The sequence below is a fragment of the Heterocephalus glaber genome, unplaced genomic scaffold (assembly GCF_053883595.1).
Source record: "Heterocephalus glaber isolate CG9 unplaced genomic scaffold, H.glaber_assembly_v1.0 deba00001461, whole genome shotgun sequence".
Lineage (NCBI taxonomy): Eukaryota > Metazoa > Chordata > Mammalia > Rodentia > Bathyergidae > Heterocephalus > Heterocephalus glaber.
In genome coordinates this window covers 48,005,065-48,011,064 of record NW_028258308.1, presented here as the reverse complement: position 1 = coordinate 48,011,064, position 6,000 = coordinate 48,005,065, and positions in this window count along the sequence as shown.

The window sequence follows — 6,000 nt, the reverse complement described above, 5'->3', positions numbered from 1 at the left end:
TCAGCAGGGTTGAACTCTGCAAGATTCTACTGCAGGTTCCAGCTGTACTTCCCTTCAAGATAGTCTAGATTCTGATGGGAGGTGATGATACCTCCAACTTACCCACTATGGTTGTCTGGTCCAGCTTTATTGCAGAAATTCTCTTCACTTTTCCAGTGAGTTTTCAATTTTCATCAAGGAACCTTAAAGAGGCCTTCTTTCTGTTGTTCACTTCTGCTGTATCTTCTGGAGCTCAGGACAATGGCCTTTATGACCCCCTGTGTCTCTGTAGTGTGCAATCAGGTACCAACCCAGCCAGGAGGCCAGAAGCAGGGATGGGGGGCGGGGTGATTTTATGCAGGCAGAAAGTACAGCTCTGCTTGTGGCATGGAGGATGGGTGGGGGTGGAGACACCAGCCCCAGCTCCACTTGGCTGAAGTCTTCACCTGTCTGCTTGCTCATTGCTCAGAGGCTGGGTGAGGGCCAATACTTGGGCTTTTGATCACTGCAAATGTGTATTCCTGCCTTTCGATGAGGTCCTTTGCATCCTCTCTCTAGCTATGTTGAAGTGTATGATACAATATTGTTAATCATAATACAAATCTGTGTGGTATGACACAGCATTTTTTCCTCTCATGGGCTATTGATTTGCACCTGTTGAACAATTTCTCCCCTCTCTCATCTTGTTCTCTACCTCCCTTGTTTCAAGGAACCACTATTCGGATCACCAGTTCTATAAGGTCAACTTTGTTAGCTTCCACATATGTGCTAAACCATGTGTACATTTTCATGGTTAGTTTATGTTTTCTATTAAGATCTCCAGTTCCATCCACATTGCCACAAATGACAAAATACTTCTTGCATATGACTATAGTATTCCACTGTGTGTGTCTACAACATGGTTTTTATCCATTCATTCAGGGATAGGTACTTTGGTTGATTCCATGTCTCAGTCATTGTGAATGGTGCTGAAATACACATGGGAGTGCAGATGTCTCTTGGATGGACTGACTTAATTTTCTTTTGGGAAATATGTAGTAGTGGGATTGCAGTATCGTAGGAACTACTACTCTAATTTGAAGGAACTTTTATACTCTGTCCAGTAATGGCTCTATGAACTTACATTTCTGCAGTGTTCAAGACTTTCTCTTTAGCCTCATATTTGCTAGAAATTGTCTTTTTATATCTTTTTATAATATCCATTCTGAGTTGAGAAGGTATAGTATTGTGATATTGATTTGCATTTCCCAGCTTCCAATCATAATACTGATATAAGTAACAAAAATATCATGTTATTTGTCTAAAAATAGGCACACAATCCAGTGTTATAGAGTAGAAATTCAGAAACAAATCCACATCATTACAGTCAAATGATTTGACAAATTGGAATAACACATAGGTAATCAGGACGTACTCTTCAATAAGTGTTCTCGAATAACTTGGTGTCCACATGTTAAAGAATGGAAGAGGCCTCACATATCACACCATATACAAACATCAGGTCAAAACAGATTAAATAAGAAAATGTAAAAGAAATTATACAAAGGAGATGAAAACTGAGAGGAAAAACTCTATGATATTCATCTGCACAAAGATATTCTAATTAAGAATGTAAATACACAGGCCAGAAAACCAAAAATAGACAAGTGGGAGTACCTCAAATGAAAATTTCTGCACACCAAAGGGAAAAGTAACAGAGTGGAGACAACTTTCCATAGGGGAGAAAATAATGATGAAGTATTTAACAGACAGGGGCATAATATCCAGAATACATAAGCAATTACAAAACAACAGCAAAATATAAATAACATTTAAAAATCAAAAAGCTTGATTAAAAATGGGTAAATGGTATGAATGAAAAATTTTTAAAATAAAATATACAAATGGGCAACATGAATATGAAAAGTATTCCACATCACTTTTATTTTTAATTTCTACTCAGCTTCTTAGTTGTATAACTGAATAAAGATTATTGCTTATACTTAAGGTGCAGAATGCGGTGATTTGGTATATCCATACACTGTGAAATGATTATCATCCTAATGGCTATTAAGATACCTGTCATCTCATACATTACCTGTTTTGTAGCAAAAACACTGAAGATCCCTTTGTTTAGAAAATTTCAAGTATATAATGGAATTTTATTAGTTATTGTCACCATACTGTATGTTAGATATACAGAATTTATTTATTGTGCATAACCAAAACTTTGTGGTCTTTGATTAACTTCTGCCCATTTCATTCGTTTCCTGTATATGGTGATGACCATTGTCCTTTCTGTTTCTCTGATCTCAATTTTGTATTCTCCTCATATGTTTGATCATGCTTTTATCTGTCCACATATGACTTATTTAACTTAGCATAATGTCTCTAGGTTTATCCACATAGTCACAAAACCCATTATTTCCTTCATTTTAAAACTTCCAGTTTCGCATCACTATCTGCATATTCTTACCCATTTCTCTATCCATTCATCCTTCTGCTGGAGGCTTGCACCCAGATTTCAAAGAAGATGTGAGAGCCAAAACCATGTCCCCTTGAGAGCACAGTATGTGAAGTCAGGAGATAAACCTGAATGTGGAGCAGAGACATGAGGGAGTCAGAAGTATCAGGAGGCCAGAATGTCTTCAGAGGAAAGCCACAGATAATAAGTGGAACTAGTCCAAAAGAGCCTCCATGTGAGTTGCAACCAGAAAGCCATGGGGTGGGGCCACATAAGCTCTCTAGAGTTCACATCTCACCTTGTGCCCTGTATGTCAGACATGGATCTAGAACACTTAATGTTAGCCCTGCTAGGTTCTGCAATTTCTATGGTCAAATTCATTTTTATTTGCATATTACTCCCTTTTGGAGTGGGAATGTTTACCCTGTGCCATTTTTTCTTGGGATTCTGGACTTGCTCTTTGAATTTTGTGGGGTGCTCACAGCTAAGTGTGTCTTGAGTCTCAGATGAGACTTTGGGCTCAGCATCTCTCACACATCTATTTTAAAATCAAGAGTCAACATCACAAAGAAGTCTTCAGATTTCACCTGTGGTCTTTTGTAATGCATCTACCTGAGGGCCCAGGGGAAGTTGCCAGTGAGTTACCCTTCCCCCATAATTTTTTCAAGCCCTCTTCTTCTGCTTCACAGTAAACTAGTGTTTTCCCATTCTAAGCATTACTAAAAAGCACAGTGTGGTCAAAATTCCCCTCCAAATGGAAGGCAGTTATGAAAAGGCATCATGCGTGGCAGAGGGCACTGAAAGAGCAAAGAGTACAGAGGTAGAAGTCTCTGGAGGCAACATGGCTTAGTCGCTCCAGAGAGAAATATGTTGAGATTCAAGATGCCTCCCTCTCGCCGTCCACATCCATCCACCTGCAGTCATCACCTCCTCTTTGTTCCTTATCCCATTGTCAATGTAAGCTTTTAGATTTCAAGACAAGAATAAGAAAAATGGCACAGGAATGCATTGTTCAGACATATTTGACTAAAAAATATAGAACTTTTTCACATGACCAGTATGTTTTATTAGCCTGGTTTCTTGAAAATTAGGTCTGGAGTTTTCATGAGTTTAGATGGGAGAATTTCCCCAAAATGCAGTTTGCCTATCTTGCAGGTCCACATTTTCATAAAATGTCTTAAAGCAAATGCAGGGTATACCATAGATATTCCTGTTTAATGGTCATCTCTTCAACTTCTCAAAAGCAATCTCTGGTGATAGATTTGGCTTTAAAGAGTTAATTGTTCATATTTTACTTAGAGTTGAGATAGGCAGTACTTGTCTTTCTGTGTTTAGCTTCTTTCATTTACTGTAATTGTCTCCAATTCTGTCCATGTTATCACAAATGGAAGCATTTGTTTTTGTAGGGCCAAATAATATTCCTTTGTGTACACACACTAAATTTTATTTTGCATTCATCCCTTGATTGATACTTAGTTTTATTACACATGTTGGATCCTGTGAATAGTGTGGTGATGAACAGTGATAACCAGCTATCTCTTCCCATAGATACCTGGAGTATGATGTCCTTTGTGTCTATGGGAATGATCAATAAAAAAGAACAAAGGCTCTATTTCCGATTTTAAAAGTGAATTTTCTAGCCAAAAATCTCTCTGTTAATCAGATGTTATGGTTTATATCTAGATGTCTCCCAAAGCCTCATGCAGTCATAGGTGGGGCTTTGGGTAGGTGGCTGGATCATGGATGTGTGGTAACTGGAGTAGTCTACTGATGGGGATTATAGCTGGGTGTGATGTTGGGAGGTGAAGCCTGGTGAGAAGCAGTGGGTCATTGGAGGCATGGCTTGGATATATCCCTCCTCCTCCCTTGAGCAATGACGACTTCCCCCTGCCATGCCACTCTAACCAAGACCCTCCTGCTTTGGGTCCTTGTTTTGAGATGACAAAATATTGAAACTGACAAAACAGCAAGTGATGGGAAATGATCAAATGCATGTTCATTAGGAAGAATAAAAAGAAAAGCTCCATGTCTCATCAGGGAGGGGCTTTCTGAAAGGTGGAAAAAGAGTAGATGTTTAAGTCTGGGGTATTTATGCACTTTTTGGTACAGATGACTGTGGCAGAATGCAGAAATGCTGTTAGTTGCTGCCTGGATTTTGATGCCTGGAAAGTAGGCTGACTTGTTTGCATTTCAATTCCTCCAAGGCTCTGTCTATTTTTTAAGGAATGTATCCTCTGTCTTTTATATTCCATTAGGCCCTGATTATTTACTCACATTAGTTATTTGAGCCCTTTGTATATACAATCACTTAAGCTCTGACCTTCAGTTTATTTAAGTTAACTATTCAGGACTGTGACTTACCTGTTTGACTTCTAGCTCCTGGCCTCACTGTAAGCAAGTGTCCTGTACCATGCCACCCTGCTGTGGAGCCAGTGGACTATGGACTGAAACCTCTACAAATTGAGAGCCAAAATTAACTTTTCTTTCTTTCACTTGTGGGTATGGGCATTTTGTCTTGCAATGAGAAAGTATCTGAAACAGATTTTGGTACCAGGAGTGGGGTTGTTGATGTGACACTACCTGAGCATGTGGTTCAGAAATTCTTGGTACAGGCTTGCTGAAAGTTATTGGAAGGATTTCAAGATGTCATCTGAAGAAGTAGCCCTAGAATATTGTACGCTAAACTTGCTGGGAGATTATCATCAGCTTCCAGAAGACCACAATGCTGATAGAAGTGCAAACCTTAGGAGTGTCTTTCTGCTCCTTTTATATTCTATCTAGGATACTGGGATTAGGGTGGGTGTCAAACCAATCAGTCTACTGATTTAGAAATCACATGCCCTTAATTCTACCACCTTATTCCTACCATTGTACCATGAACCAATCACACACTCTAGATCCAGCCACCTCTGAAAAAGCCCCACTTGTGACTGCATAAGTCTTTACGGGGAACATCTAAACACAACCCATAACAGGAAGCAAGTACTTTAGACTTGAAAAACAAAAAGATTGCCTCGAGGGCATCCCAGAATTCATGTCCTACTTATGCCAGATACAAACTGGCAAAAGTGTAACCTTTCACTTGAATATAAGGCTCTGGGAATCCTGGCTTGAGAAGGGTCTTCTAGAGAACAACTTCCTGTTATTCATTTCACTATGTCCAGATCCCATCACTTTGATACCACTGTTGCCATGTTCCTAGGAGGCCTGGCTATTTCTGATATGAGATGTTGGCATCATCTACATGATCCAGTTTTTTATTCTAGACAGGACGAAGGAAAGAGTAATGGATCCTGGAGTCTTCCTCCTGGATTTCAAAGAGAGTTGTGGGAGACAAAACAACGTGTGAAGTTATGGGATAAAGCTGATGTCACAGGAAGAGGAGATACCAGGGATTGGAGATGACAGGAATACAGAATTTCTGTTGAGAAAAGCCACAGGCAGAAAGTGGAGCCAGCCAAAGAGAGGCTATTAGGATGAAAGCCAAAAAGGCCTTGGAATGGAGCCACACATGCCCTGTGGAATTCACATCTCATTACCATGTGCTCTCTTTATTGGACCTACAGGACTTTATGTTT